This window comes from Bactrocera neohumeralis, chromosome 2 (assembly GCF_024586455.1).
Source record: "Bactrocera neohumeralis isolate Rockhampton chromosome 2, APGP_CSIRO_Bneo_wtdbg2-racon-allhic-juicebox.fasta_v2, whole genome shotgun sequence".
Lineage (NCBI taxonomy): Eukaryota > Metazoa > Arthropoda > Insecta > Diptera > Tephritidae > Bactrocera > Bactrocera neohumeralis.
Window position 1 is genome coordinate 49,328,108 of NC_065919.1, and position 17,263 is coordinate 49,345,370.

The window sequence follows — 17,263 nt, forward strand, 5'->3', positions numbered from 1 at the left end:
TTATAAAAATAGTAAAATAAAGACACGAAAATATTTATATAAAATATGAAAATCAAATATAAAAAATCAAAAATCAAAAATCAAAAATAAAAATTTAAAAAAAATATAAAAAATGTAACAAAAAATTTGTAATTATTAACAAATTTATAAAAATTGTAATATGAAAGAAATTAAAAAACAATATTAAAAAAAAAATAAATAATTAATATTTTAAGTAATAATATTTAATTAACTAATTAAATTTTAATTTTTTTTATATAAAAATAAAACTTATTATACAATTTTAAAAATATAAAAATTTGTATTAACAAATAAATTAATTATAATTTCTATGTTTTATAATTTTTTAAAGATTTTTTTAACAAATATAATATATCACGTATTATTGAAGGGGTCACATAGGTTTACGCGTTTCAAAAAATCGATTTTTTTATTGTCTTATTAAATTCTAAACACCTCTGGAATATTGTCCTAAATTTTCAAGTTGATTCGAGTAATAGTTTCGGAAATACAGCCTGGAGAATATGTGCGATCGAGGCCAACTAGGCTAAATGCGCCATATTCAGACGCGTCTCTTTCGAAATTGTGTTTTGGAAGTCGGCTGGCAAGATTTTTCGAGAGCTACTTAGCCGATCTTCATGAAATTTTACACAGGTCCTTGAGATAATTAATTCTTACAGACTTGAACGACGGATTATTTTCGATGTCGCGAAATTTTCATTTCTTTTTCCTTTCTCCAAGTTCGAAGTTAAGGTTATAACATAAACACATATTTTTTCGCTTTAGATGATCTCGTTAGGAGTTATGCTGCCAACGCGTGCACATTTTTTTTCCGAGGACCACTGGTTTAAACTATTTTTCTCCAACAATTTCAGAATTTCTTCGTTAATAGCGTATGTATGTTTGTAACAATAAAAAATTTCATTTTTTATATGAGAAAAAAATTTTGAAAAAGGGTTGTTTTTTACACAAGGAAACCCATGTAACCCCTTCATGTAACGCCTAAATATATGAAATCATTTAAGCTTCATCCTTAATACGTATACTTATACAGAAGGAAGGAAAGGAACGAAAGAGAGAAAGACAGAGAAAAAATGAGATTTGCAAAGAAAAAGAGAGGGAAAGTAAATTGGGAGAATAATGCGTAATTTTTTTTTTATTGTGCAGTGGTCGTCATTAAAGGGGGGTCCCTCATTCGAGGCTGTTTTCTATTTTTTCTCATCAAGGCGACTCCTGACTTCTTTAATCTACTCCTGGAAAAAATTATTCGAGCTGCAGGTCTGAATAGAGAAGGTACAATCATCTATAAGAGTGTACAGCTGCTGGCGTAGGCCGATTATATTGACTGGATAAGGAAGCGAAGCAAATGGGTGTGATAGTAAAAGAGCAAGACGGAATATTTCCTGTCATCAAACAAACAGTCGTCACATTTACGACTTGGCTCCCACGTCAATCTTGACAATCATAACTTCGAAGTCGTAGACAATTTCGTCTATCTCGCAATCAGTATTAACAACAACAATGTCGGGCCCGAAATCCAACGCAGAATAACTCTTGCCAACAGGTGCTACTTCGGACTGTGCAGGGAATTGAGAAGCAAAAGCCCTCTCTCATCACTCATCATCTCTGTCCTGCTACATGGTGCAGAGGCATGGACGATTACAACATCTGATGAGTCGGCGAGTTTTCGAGAGAAAGGTTCTGCAGAAGATTGTGGTCCTTTGCGCATTGGCAACGGCGAATACCGCAGTCGATGGAACGATGAGCTGTACGAGATATACGACGACATCGACATAGTTCAGCGAATTAAAAGACAGCGGCAACGCTGTCTAGGTCATGTTGTACGGCCACATTTGGAATTACCAATCGGCGCCAAACAGTAAAAAGGAGGAACGAGTGGCGCGCTGTTGTAAACTCGGTTATAACCGCGTAAGTGGTGTCTACGCCAATAAAGAAAAATAACCATTACATTCACGAAAATTGACAGTTTGGTGTGGTTTTTGGTCTGGTCATTATCGGTCTGTACTTCTTTCGAAATAAACCTGGTGACACCGCAACTGGTTCCAGACGGAGCTACGTGCCACACAGCATTTGCAACAACCCAATTATTGTGAGCAAGTTTTGGGGATTCGATTATTTCAAGAAATTGTGACGTTGAATGGCCTCCAAGAAGTTGAGATTTAACAGCATTAGACTACTTCTTGTGGGGTTATTTGAAGTCATTGGTCTTTAGCAATAAACACGACTTACTTCAAGCTTTAGAAGACATTATTGAACGTCCTATTATTGAGATACGAACTTAATTTAGTGAAAAAGTATTCGAAAATTGGGTCCATCGAATTCGTTGCTGCAAAAGAAGTCGTGGAGGCCATTTCCACACATGTAGCACTGCTATAATTTGCTGTATTTAGTATTAGCCGTGATTTAGTAGTAAAAGTTGTTGAAATGGGGTTCTAGACTTATGAATTACAATAAAAAAAATTTAAAAAAAAAATTAAAAAAAAAAAAAAACAAAAAATTGAAAAAAAAAAAAAAAAAAAAAAAAAAAAAAAAAAATAAAAAAAAAAATTAAAAAAAATTTAAAAAAAATTAAAAAAAAAATTATGTAAATATTTATGAACACCCTCAATGGTTATATGGAATTAAATTCATAATTTTGTTTCATTTCGTGACTTATGAATTAGAATAAAAAAAATTATAAAAATTTGTTTATATATTTAAAAACATTCCTAATGCTTATATGAAATTAAATTCGTTATATTGCAAAAATTATAAAAATTAAATTAAGGAAATTAAAATTTGTGCACACACGCTTTACGAAACACGCACGTGTACGCCAGTTGAAGACCAAATTTATGAATTCCTTTGATTTTTGTTTCGAATAATCGAGCAGTAATCACAACATCAGTCATAAAGTGAAATAATCAAATTTCATCCGGCAAATAATTTGCGAATTTATAGTCAAGCACACGTAGGTTTACATGTGTCTGTGTGTCTGTGTGCACCCATTATTTTCAATCGATTAAATAAAAGTGCTCAGTAAAACTATCTGATAATTACGTGAATATTTACGCACACATGCATACACAAACATGAAATGTAAACAATCTCTCGAATACAAATACACACACGCACGTTGCCAAGTGCCTCTAGAAATTAGATGTTTAGGTTAGCATATGGTGCGAGTAACGAGGGCAAACATCGGGTCAATAAACACTGGAATTAAACACACGCGCAGAAATCTGAGCAGATGATTACGTATATTCATATGTATGTGTGTATGCGTTAAAGATGGCATCTGAGGAGAAGGCACAGTAGCGTCAATGCGCAAAAAAAAAATTGGCGAACGGAAGGCAAAGCAATGAAAACTACACAGCAAATTTCGAATGTCTGAGGAGAAAAGTAAATAATATTATTAACACTGCCGCAAATTAGTATGCAAACAAAATTACTAGCTACACACATACAAATGTTTGTGGAGATGCGCATAAAAATCACAGAAAGCGAAGTGAAGCGACTGAAAGACCAAACTGTGCTTCAACAGACGAGGCGCTATGCGAAAAAAGAAGAGAAAATGACCTTGGCGCAAAACAGATGGCAATAGGATAAGTAAATAATGATAGATAAAAATACAGTTTACACATACCCATACATACATACACATAAAAAATATAAGTGAGTATGAAGCTCTGAAATATACAAACATACATACATACATATGTATATGTATGTGAATATGTATATACATATGTAAGTTTGAAAAGCGCATAAGCGGATGAAAATACCGAAGTAACATGGACCGTTAACTTCAACAAAATAAAAATAAAGAAATAAGGCGGACCGCAATTGAGTGGAGAAAGACATGAAAAAGTATGAGGAGAAAACGAAAATTGACGTAAAATAGAAAAGTTAAGATACATATGAAATTAAAGTTAAGTAAATGAGCTGAAAAAGGGAAAATAGCAAAGTGAAGTGACCCTCCGCAGCTTGTGAGGTGTGAATCGAACAACGAACTGGTATAAATAGCATGAACAGGCTTAATTAAAGGAAAATGGAATAGAAAGCATAAAATTTTTTTCGGGGTCGTAGGGGTATAGCGGTAGGAGAGTGTGAAAGAAATAGAGAGTGAAAGGAAAGGGAAGATAGAGAAATAGAAAGTGAAAAAGAAAGAAAAACAGAGAGAGAAAGAGTTAGAATGAGGTTAAAAGAGAGAGAGAGAGAGAAAACGAATGAGAGATTAGAGAGAGGGGAAAGGCAAGAGAAGGACAGTGGGAGAGAGGGGTTGAGAGGAAGGGAAAGAGAAAGGGAAAAAGAAAAAGAAAAATTGACCGAAAAATCATAATTTTTTTTTGCGGGACCATAGGGTATAGGGGTAGGAGAGTGTGAAAGAAATAGAGATAGAGAGTAAAAGGAAGAGGAAGAGAGAGAGAGAGGAAGAGAGAGAGAAGAAATATAAAATATTTATTAGAGAGAGAGAGAAAGAGAGAGAGAGGAGAGAGTGAGAGAGAGAGAGAGAGAGAGAGAGAGAGAGAGAATTTGTCATCGATAGAGAAGAGAGAGAGAGAGAGAGAGAGAGAGAGAGAAGAGAGAGAGAGAGAGAAGAGAGAGAGAGAGAGAGAGAGAGAGAGAGAGAGAGAAGAAAAAGAGAAGAGAGAGAGAAGAGAGAGAGAGAAGAGAGAGAGAGAATTAACACCATAGAGAATCATTTTCTTAAGAGAGAGAGAAAAGAGAAGAGAGAGAGAGAAAATATGAAATTTTGAAAGAGAGAGAGAGAGTTGTAAAACATAGAGGATAACCGAGGAAGGAGCTGGATAAACAAAAAGGCAGGGTGTGATGAAATAAGTTTCGATAAAAAATTCGACCTAAGTTTGAGGTGCTATACAGCATCTAGGAGCTTTAGAAAAATAAAACATATGTATCGGGTGATTTTTTAACATTTTTCTTGATAACTTTTTTTACATAAAAAAAAACAACATAAAATTTGCAAAGTTCGTCGGTTCTTTTTTATTTGAAACGTGATAATTGGTTCATGACATTTACTTTTTGAAGATAATTTCATTTAAATGTTGACTCATGTGGTTTCAACAAGATGGCGCTACATGCCACACAGCTCGCGATTCTATGGCCATTTTGAGGGAAAACTTCGGAGAACAATTCATCTCAAGAAATGGACCCGTAAGTTGGCCACCAAGATCATGCGATTTAACACCTTTAGACTATTTTTTGCGGGGCTACGTCAAGTCTAAAGTCTACAGAAATAAGCCAGCAACTATTCCAGCTTTGGAAGACAACATTTCCGAAGAAATTCGGGCTATTCCGGCCGAAATGCTCGAAAAAGTTTGGTTGACATAGCTATAGTAGTTTCCGCCCAAAAACTTGGACTTTCCAAAAAAATTAGAATGGACCACCTAAGACGCAGCCGCGGTCAACATTTAAATGAAATTATCTTCAAAAAGTAAATGTCATGAACCAATCTAACGTTTCAAATAAAGAACCGATGAGATTTTGCAAATTTTATGCGTTTTTTTTTTTAAAAAGTTATCAAGCTCTTAAAACGGACGGACGGACGGACGATACATACATACACATGTATGTGCAAATTTGGACTTTATTGACATTTTAACTGAGAATGAAATATTTACAAATACATCAACATTAAAAACAAAAACAAATTACCATATAAAATTAAATTGAAAGAAACAGCAAAGAGATTACATGCGACGCTACTTTAACATCTGGGTCAGTGCCGGACCAAAGTACGCGCTAAATGGGGTCAACACAAAGTACCGGCGACATAACGGATAAGTAACATATTTTCAACTGTAACTTTTTAACGGTGATGAATTTAGGTGTAAGCCATCAAAAACAAAATGATATTTATGTCTGGTTGCAAGAAAAAGATGTCGCGACACCTTTTAATCACACTTACAAAGTGGTGTCGCTGCAGCGAATGGCGACTAATTGTTCGCTGCCACCGTGCGCGATAAATCAACACAACTGACAGATGTCACAATGACGATAAACCGTTGACGCCTCTGCCGCCGCCAGCGAAAAAAACGAAATGAATCCAGTTATGAAAAAAATTCCAAGCGCTAACTCACACATACACACACCGGCAAAGTTGCATAGACACTTACAAGCTCAGCGTAAAAGCAGACGGTTGGTTAGTTTATCAGGTTATAGGCGGTCGATCGCGTCTGGCGTTAAAGAGAAGTAGCTCCAGTAAGAGATAAAAAGCAACAAATAATTCAATAAGCAAATGAAGCACAAGTTGCAGGTATGAGGTGGATTGAAAAATGTCTACACACAAGCAATCACAGCATTAATGAATTCGTATGTGTGTGTATGGCATAGTTGTATACGTACGCAACAGCAAAATATAGCGAATAAGGGAAATGCTTAAAAAAAGAAGTCGGCCTAAAAGGAGCGAGACAATTAAAAGTAAAGCTAAAACTTGTTGAACTTGTTATGTGTTTTTTATATTAATATACATTTTTATTTATTTTTTCGAATTTCTTCTTTTAATTATTAACTTTTATAATTTTTTATATAGAAAAATATTATTTTTTGATACCGAAACCCAAAAAATCGCGAGTGGAGAAGTCAAAACTGAAGAAAATGAGTTAGCGTTTGTTGTACGATAATGCGCTGTCTTATCGATCGACGCTTGTGACCGATTATTTGACCAAAAATCACATTTTAACCATTAACCACTTCCCGTATTCACCCGATATGGCGTCGTGTGACATTTGTCCATGAAAGGAGGCGTTATGCAGACGTAGAGGCCATTCAAAAGGCTTGCACCGGCATACTGGCGGCCATGTCAGCCAACGAGCTAAAATACTCGTTCGACATGCTTTTGGACCGTGCAAAAAGCTGTATTTAGTATAGAAGCAGAAGGAGACTATTTTGAATAAAATAAATTGATTTTGCACAAAAAACCATTTGTTGTTTATTTTTTTAAGTCCTGTTTACTTTGGAACGCACCTTGTATGTCGAAATCGACGATAGCAGATCGTATGGAAAGAAACGGTACAATGTGCGTAAAAATTGTTCAGATCCGGCCACTATAGCATGCAAACTGATCGATCAAAATCGAGATTTTGTATGGAATCAAAATGGAAAATGGAATCTTTGGTGCAATCGAAGAGTACGTTTTTTCCAGTTTTTTTTCTTTTTAATATTTGTATATACAATTTTCTTATTTTAATTTAGTTTTTCATTTTTATTATGTTTTTAGTTCTTACTTTTGATTTTTATTTTTTTTTTTTTAATTTTTATTATTTTTAATATGTTTTGTTTTATTTTTTTATATTATTTTTTATTTTTTTATATTATTTTTTATTTTTTATATCATTTTTTATTTTTCTATTATTATTTACATTTGTCACTGTTTATACGTTGCATTAACTGAGAAAAATAACAAGAAAAAAAAGAGAACCTTAAAGTAAAACATAACCACTATTGAACTTGTTTTTAATTTAAAAATTATATGTATATGCAACCGAAGATAATGTTTTTTTTTTTTTTTTTTTTTAATTTTTATTAACACATATTTATTTATTTTTATTCAATTTTTATTATTATGTTAATTCTTTTTTCAGTTTTCAAATTTTTATTTTTAAATTAGATTATAATTATTTTTAAACAATTTTTTGTATATTTTTTTTTTTAATATTTTTATTTTTTTTAATATTTTTTTTTTAATATTTTTTTGTTTCATTTATGTTTTTGTATTCTTGTTTATTTCCATGTATTTATTTTATTTTATTATTTTTTATTTTCATTCTTCTCTTAGTTTTAACTTGTTCATTTTTATTATTTTTAAATTTAATTTTTTTTTTATTTTTTATATACATATGTATATGTATATATATATATTTTAACTTTTTTAAGTATTTTTTTTTTAGTTTTTTTTAAATACATTTGGTTTATATATTTTTTTGTTTTTGTATTAATGTTTATAGTGTCCACTGTTTCTACGTTGACTTAACTGAGGGAAATACACAAAAATTATAAAAGAGAAGTTTAAACTAAAGTAAAAACTCTGTTGAACATGTTGTTTTAAGTATTAATTTTTTAATTTGTTTTTATTTTTATTATACTAACTTATTTTTTTTTTTAATTTTTATTACACTAACTTATTTCTTTTTATTTTATTTACTAAATTATTATTTGTTATATTTATTGATTTTGTATATTTTTATATTTTTAACTTATTTCTTTATGCTCCCACTGTTTAAACTTTGAATTAGCGCCTGTGAAAATAGCGCAGTGAAGTTGTACACAAACAAAAACTGAATTCAGTTAATTTTGCATATAAATATATGTATGTATGTATATACAAATATGCATGCATAAGTTTACATGTGTGTGTGTGTGCTAATTGACTAACTGAACTGACCGATTTGTTTGCTCGCTGGTTAACTTTGCAGGTTGAACGCTTGGCCGTTTGGCAGTTATTTGGTTGATTGGTTAGCGGTGAATGCAGACACAGTCAACCGACTACTTACACATACACACTAGCTGCATATATGTGTGTGTGTGAGCGCGCGGCATTTGCTCTTTTATACCATTCGCAATTAATTGCGCAGTTCACAAAACGTATTTCGCACAAAAACCGGTAAATGCAAAACGAGAGACACAAAACAAAAAATAAAGGTGAGTGACAACAACGATATAAAATGCTCAAAAACGAAAGTCTAGTGGCTAAAAAAGAGCGTACAACGAAATTCGCACATCAGATAAGCAAATGAATGGCAGGAGTAAATGCGGTTTGAGGTAAATTTCAAATATGACTGACTTTGACTAACAAGTTGTCTATATGTAAATACATACATATGTATGTATGTATTTAAGCGGTAATTTCGTTTATGCAAAAGAAAAAAGATTGTGCTTTTGTTAATTGCAATAATTTAGCTTTAACCGAGGCTAACGTCAATAATGACTGATTAATGGGAAAAAACCTTTAGCATCGAAGATAATGGCCTCTTGAGTTTTAGTCAAAGCAGAGCTGACAACTATATCACAGTAGATAATATGTATATTATTATTATAAAAATATGTATAATTGTGTAAAAAAACACCAGGCGATTTCAGATTTTTTGAAAATCACCAAATTTGTATCCAAAATATGTTTTAAAACGCTTCAACTCATAAATTTTATACGGCAGGGTTGCCAAGTTTTTACATTTTTTTGTCAAGAGCCAGTCCGTTTTAGAACAAAATATTGTTAATTCTATTTATTTACATACACAATATTTTCAAAAACGCTTAATTGCATTAATCTTATCACCCAGAGTTGCCAATACGGTTTACATATAAGCACAAATTTACAGTAATTTAATAAATTTTTCCGAGTTTGGTATAAAGCCAAAAGTACATGAGTAATTTCAAGAAATTATTTAAAAAAGGGTTACCACCTGCCCAAAATAATAATACTAAGTTGCAAAAATTGGTTATCAAAATTGGATAAACTCAATGTCTTAGCTTAATTGTGAAGTTATGTCAAATCGCTAGTATAGACATACAAATTGAAAACCATAAATTCTACCATACAAATTAAATAGAGTGCAGTAAATATGGGGTCTTGGTCTTGAAGCTTAGTTTTGCTGGAAGAAACCTTCATGGAACATTTTTAGTGTTTAAAAGTTATCGAAACTTTTCTATAGAAAAAACGTTATCTAAATATTTTTTATCGATTAAAAGTTATCTGAATTTTTTCCACTAAAAGTTAATGAAACTTTTTTTATCGATTGAAATTTATTTAAATTTTTTAATCGATTTTTTTATTGATCTGAATATTTATCGATTATAAGTTATTGAAACTTTTCTTTCGAAAACACATTATCTGAATATTTTCGACTAAAAGTTATCTGAATATTTTTTATCGACTAAAAGTTAACTAAATATTTTTTATCGATTAAAAGTTATCTGAATTTTTTTCAACTAAAAGTTACGGAAACTTTTTTTATCGATTGAAAGTTATTTAAATTTTTTAATCGATTTTTTTATTGATCTGAATATTTATCGATTATAAGTTATTGAAACTTTTCTATCGAAAGCACATTATCTGAATATTTTCGACTAAAAGTTATCTGAATATTTTTTATCGACTAAAAGTTATCTGAATATTTTTTATCGACTAAAAGTTAACTAAATATTTTTTATCGATTAAAAGTTATCTGAATTTTTTTCAACTAAAAGTTACGGAAACTTTTTTTTATCGATTGAAAGTTATTGAAATTTTTTAATATATTTTCTTTTATTGATCTGAATATTTATCGATTATAAGTTATTGAAACTTTTCTATCGAAAACACATTATCTGAATATTTTCGACTAAAAGTTATCTGAATATTTTTTATCGACTAAAAATAAAAATTAACTAACTATTTTTTATCGATTAAAAATTAACTAAATATTTTTTATCGATTCAAATTTTACGAAACTTTTGTTATCGATTAAAAGTTATTCAAATATGTTTTATCGATTTAAATTTAACTAGTCCTTTTTAATCGATTAAAAGTTATTTCGTAAAAATTCACTTGCAAGAAAGGTCAATGGCTACATAAAATCATACACAAAATATTTTATTTCCAATAAAACTTCTTAAGTTTAGAAGATGCTTCGAGAAAGGGCGAAAATCTGATGTGACAGGAAAACTGCTTATTTTACTGACATTAAATACTATAAATCGGATAGCCCAAAAATCAAATGCGAAAAATATGTTTTTTTTTTTAATTTGAGATTTCAATTCTTATTTTCACTTTCGTCTGACTTTGGCCATAATGCCATAATAATAATTGAAACGCAATGGCAATATGAGTCACTCACACAGCGAATTGCTTGCTCCATATTTTATCTACGCCATAATAACAATAAAGACATGCATAGAAATAAAAAAAATTTACTTTGCAAACAAATATTCCATTTTGGGTGTCTAACTGGCCCTGAACTTAGCAGACCACGTATGAATGCTTAAGAAGTGGCAATATAAATTGTCTGAACTTCATGATCATAAGCAATTACGTCACAAAGATACTCTTTGGTAAACATATATTATACTTGTATATATGTATGTACATACATGCATATGTATATGAATGCAGATGTATTGTTAACAACTTGAAATGTCATTGATGAGTAGCGGCCGCTCACCTCAGCGCCGGTCGCCTTGGCTTACACTTAAGTTAAGCGCACGAATCAGCAGTTGTCTTGGGAAAAATCGAATCGGAGAATACGCTGTCACTTCGAAGCGGCACGAAGCAGTACAGAGAGAGTAAAGGGCGCCGCGGTCATACATACATATATGTAAATACGTTAACGTATAAACAATAATTATAAACAATAGAGCAATAAACACTTCAAATATACAACAAAGGGAACAATAAAAACAGACATATGTATGTACATATGTATATACAAGCCATAAAAGCTTGAGAACTAAATAAAGAGACTTAATAAAGAGATAGAGAAGCTTTTAATCAAGAAAAAATAATCTTAGCAGACAGCGATGATGTAGAAAATACAAAAAAAAAAAATATTATAAAAAAATATATATTATAATAAATTTATGTAATATATAAAATAATTAATGATAATTAAAAAACAATAATAATTAAAAAAATAGTAATAAGAAACAAATAAAAATTAAAAAATTAAATATACAAAAAATGAAGTTTTCGCACATATGTACATAATTATTATTAATTATAATATACAAATATACAAGCGAAAATAATAGTAAACAAAACAGAAAAATATTAAAATAAATTATTATCTAAAAAAAAATTTTAAGAAAATTTAATTAAAGCGACTAAAAAATCATCGAAGCTATATATAGTGGTCCGATCTGAAAAAATTCTTGAGAGATTGTATCATTGCTTTGGACAATAATCCATGCCGAATTTCTTAAAAATATTTTGTAAAATTAACAAGTTTTTCATACCAGGACTGCATTTTGATCGGTCAGTTTGTATGGCAGCTATGTGCTATAGTGGTTCGATCTGAAAAATTGTTCGGAGATTGTAGCGCTGCTTTGGACAATAATACATGCCGAATTTCGGGAAGATATCTCGTCAAATAAAAAAATTTTCCATACAAAGACATGATTTAGATCGGTCAATTTGTATGACTGCTACGTGCTATAGTGGTCTGATAACGGCGATTCCGACATGTGAGCAGCTTCTTCGGGAGAAAGGGACGTGTGCTAAATTTCAGAACGATATCTCAAACACTGAGGCGCTAGTTCGCGTTACAGACTTCGCGGCGAACTTAATATACCCTGTTCAGTGTATAAAATTATTTGAAGCAGTAAAAAATATGGCGTTAAGTGGCAAATTGCTACCAACGCCTGACTGCCTGCGTTTAATTCAAGCCGCCGCTGTGCCTGTTATTCCAACTGCGCGCCTGATTGTTTACTTTCGCTGTAATAACAAGTAGTGGTTAGCTGTAAGTGTGCATTAGCGTCAGTGTGTGAGTGTTAGGCAATTGGCCTACACTGTCACTGAACGTTATTGACCTCAAAGCGAGCAACGAGCCGCGCGGTGCGTGACTCATGTTGTTAGCTAACAGCAGCGCCGAGCAACACCTCCTGCGCAATGTCTGCGCGAGTGTCCGTGCGGTAGGCATATATGGAGTTGAGTATGTGTGGATGTGTGTGTGTGTGACTGCCAACTCATAATATTCATAAACACTTATGTAAAATACTTAAAGTCGTACAGTTTTTGTTATTGGTTTTTGGACAACAGTGAAGTGGCTGCCTTCTGAAGGCAATAACCCCCGAATATCTTGCCAATGACCGTTTCTCGCCTGCCTCGTGTGGCAGATTACGAAATCGAAGTGGCCAAGGCTAAATGGCAGGGACAAAATGTACGAACTTCAAACTTATTATGTGATATGTATGTGTATGTGTATGTGTGTGTGTGGGAGTAGATGGTTGCACGTGTAAAATCTTTAAGTGCAGACAGAAAGCTGCAAGTGTGTGCGTAGGAGTACGCGTGCATGTGTGGGTGTATTTTTGACACGCAATTACAAACGCATGACACATGCTTACTTGATCTGCAGTACGAGAAAATCGACATTGCTGTGTCATAAAATGAAAAAGGATGATTTTTATGTTTCTGCAGAAGTTTCTCTTTCTTGAGCCGTTTTTTTGACATTGCTCAATGTCAAACCTTTGACGCATGTGATACTTATACAAAACGTCATAATACAACGTAAGTTGTTTTTGGCAGGATTCAATTTTAAGTTTATAATTGTTTTGAACGGATGTCATGCGATCAATATCAATGTTACTGTCATTCTTAAACTTTTTTCATTTTTTCAGGCTCGATTGAATAATATGGTAGTAAGCGTTTATTCAGAAGAGTAAGCAAATTTCCACCGAAGATAGATACATATTTATGTAAATGCGTAACAAACAGAACTTTTCTTACCGATTAAAAGTTATCTGAACTTTTTCTATCGATTTAAAGTTAATATATAATATTTTTTATCGATTAATAGTTATCGAAATTAATTTATCGCAAAAGTTATCTGAATCTTTTTTGACGTTTAAAAGACATCAAAAACTTTTTTATCGTTTAAAGTTTTCAAAAAACTATCGATAAAAACTTATCGGAACTTTTTTTAACAGCTTAAAAACTGTCTGAACTTTTTCTAACGATTTAAAGTTAATATACAATATTTTTTATCGATAAATAGTTATCGAAATTAATTTATCGCAAAAGTTGTCTGATTTTTTTACGTTTAAAAGACATCGAAAAATTGTTTATCGTTTAAAAGTTATCAAAAAACTATCGATAAAAAGTTATCGGAAGTTTTTTTTACAGATTAAAAATTATGAATATTTTTGTCGATAAAAAGTTATCTAAAACTTTTTTATCGCTTAAAAGTTATTTAAGTTTTTACACATCGTTTAAAAGTTATCAAAATTTATTTATAGCATAAAAGTTAGTACATACATACATATGTATGTATATATTTATTTAAAAAAAATTATCAAATTTGAAAAAGAAATAAAAAAAATATCGGTCCACTCCGGAATTAGCAAGGATAGTTGTCAAATTAATTGAAGTTTTTTTTGAGGAAAAAAAAAAAAAAAAAAAATGGCGAACTTCCAAAAAAATTTATTTAAAAAAAAATTGTCAAATTTTCAAAAATGAAAAAAATAAAAAAAATATAAAAAAATCGGCCCACTCCGGGATTAGCAGGGATAGTTGTCAAATTAATTGAAGTTTTTTTAGAGGAAAAAAAGAAAAAAAAAGTGGCGAACTTCCAAAAAAATGACGATTTTACTTTAAAAAAAAACCGATTATTTTATACAATTGATCGTGTTAAATTTTTTTCGTGTATTTTTTCGAAATGTTCATTCAAAAACAAAAATAAAAAAAAAATGGTCCCCAAAAGTCAAATTCTACAAAAGTTATGGCTATTTGAAAATAAAAAAGCCATTTTTTTGAAAAATTCATAACTTTTTTGAAGTTGGACAAAAAATTTTGAAAAAAATCTCAAAAATGTTTTTCAAAAAGTAGAATAAGATGGATAAGTTTCAGCAAAATCTAAAGGGGTCGGGTCCAAAAGTGGTCGATTTGGTATGGAATACCCCATATGTATGTACATATGTATCTTTTGTGACGATAAAAGGTTTATTATCGTTTAAAAGTTATCGAAAACTATAGATTACAAGTTATCGAAACTTTTTTCCCAGATTAAAAATTATATGAATCTTTATATCGATACAATTAACGAAATGTTTTCTATCGACTAAAACTTATGTATATCCATATTTTTAACGATAAAAAGTTATTTGAATCTTTTTTTTGACGTTTAAAAATTATCTAAACTTTTTTGTTATCGATTAAACGTTATATAATATTGGATTAAAAGTTATCGGAATAATTTATTTAGATTTTTGCGCAAATGTGTAGCGCTTTATGACCACTTTGAGATGAAAATAAGATAAAAATCGCTAGATGACTTTAGGTTATATTATTTGAAAATACTGCAGCCACGATCTTTCTAGCCAAAATTCGAAATATAAAATATTCCAAAAAAAGTTTTATTACTATATATGTACGTACATATGTATGTATATGGTGTAATTCGTATGCCTGAAACTGGAGCCGAAGGATATAGTTGGCGCAAAAAAAGGTATACATTCAATTTGGAAGAGATAAAATAGATTTATTCACCAAAGAATTAAGTCTACTCACAATTTTCGGCAATTTAAACCCAACCAAGAGAAAATGCTACGACTCTACTTTCAAAAACTTGGAAACTCTCTATAATTTCGAAGTTGGGTATTTTCAAAATTTGATAAATAAGAGATCCTTCTTGCGTCCGTCTTGTTTGTTTATTCTTCGTTGCTTGGCGGTCACCAATTTTTTTGAAACTCATCTAATATGATAGTTAAACGTTGCCTACAATCAGGCGCATTTCTAAATAAAAATTCTAGTTTAGTCGCATACCAAGCCATAAGCTTGCTTCATACTTAAAAATACATTTAATAAATGTGAAATGTAAAGTTCCCTGAAAAGCATTAAAATGTAAATATTACGAAATATTTTCAAAAGAATAACATTTGTAGTACGCAGTTAGTGATTTTGAGAAAAATTTGTTTTGCTGTTTAAGTGTAAACATTATTTTTATTTGTAAAATGCATTTGTAATTTACTTTTAATAGTTTCACGTTAATTTTCTATAAAGTAAAACAAGTTTGTAATTTAACATTTCGCATTGAAAAGCGATTTCGATGTTTACATTTAAATACCTGATATAACGAAGTTTCCATAATAATTTCTGCGAAACAAAATCCGCTACAAAATTACCAGTAAATAGCAAACTAACGGGTACCAGTATTGATTCCCATAATCAAATTTATTATTCAATTGCGTTGACAACGACGTAAAAGCGACGAAAGCGCAATATCTTTATGACGAGGACATATTTTTTTAAACTGTATTTGACGACATGTAAAGTCTAACTTTTGTTGTACGCCCAAGACCTTCATGGCACATATGTAAAAGCATTGTGACGCTCCAAAGTCTGTAAAGTTGAAGATTTATTGCGCTTTTATTACGTATTAGTGAAATAAATTGAAATCCGACATGTGTGTTGAGACGAAAAAGTGAAAAATTCCCCACGACAACGATCGGATAATTATTTCGTAACAATTAGCGCGAACGGTTGTACATGGAAATGAGTCATTGCCAACTTGTAATGGACTGGAAAATATAATTTGCTGCACGAGTGCATGTTTACAACAAAATTGCACAGCACACAGGCACATACCTATGTTATGATTGTGTGGGTACTATATGTGAATAAAAATACAATGAAAAAAATTTAATTGAAAAATTAAAACAAACTTTGCATATGTGTGAGTTAAATCGCTGAAATATTTAATTTCGAAAAATACTGGTCTAAAAAGAATTAGTTCGAAAAAAACCTGTCCAGTAACTACATACATACATATGTATGTATGTATATGAGTTTTTTATTGAGCATTAAACACTTCATGCAATTTGGAACACACAAGTATTAAGTACTTAAGAAGAAGTCGAATTAAAGTCGAAAATTCGAAATATGCACGTTCTAGAGCATATAATTTCATATACATACATACATACATGCATACTACTGCAACCGATAAATATAATTGGCGTAAAAAAGGTATATATATTCCAATTGAAAAAGTTGAAATAGATTTCTAAAAAAAAAAAGTTTTCTCACATTTCTCGGCAGTTCGAATTATTTCGAAAAAAATTAAAATTACTTTCTTGGCAAATATTCAATGTTAAAAAAAGAGTTAAAAAGTTTATGTACATTCTAGATCGTGAAAGTATGCAAACCCTTTTGTAAAGCTTCAAATTTTTTTTTCTGGTTTTCGGACATTGCGAATAGAACTAGTCGCAAACTAGTACAAATGAAGCTAAATCTTTTGTAAAGGCCAACATTTTTTTTCTGGTTTTCGGACATTGCGAATAGAACTAGTCGCAAACTAGTACAAATGAAGCTAAATCTTTTGTAAAGGCCAAAATTTTTTTTCTGGTTTTCGGACATTGCGAATAGAACTAGTCGCAAACTAGTACAAATGAAGCTAAATCTTTTGTAAAGCTTCAAATTTTTTTTCCCGGTTTTCGGACATTGCGAATAGAACTAGTCGCAAACTAGTACAAATGAAGCTAAACCTAGTTCTATGTCAGTTGATTTCACTACTAGGTATTTAAGTAGACAGCTAATCAATCAAATATACCAGAA

At 30.9% G+C, this 17,263-nt stretch overlaps 1 protein-coding gene across 4 annotated transcripts in view; it reads right to left on the reverse strand.

The window, feature by feature from the left end:
* LOC126750938 (lateral signaling target protein 2 homolog) overlaps nucleotides 1–17,263 on the reverse strand; it is a 71,078-nt gene that overhangs the window by 5,342 nt on the left and 48,473 nt on the right. The window lies entirely within an intron of this gene.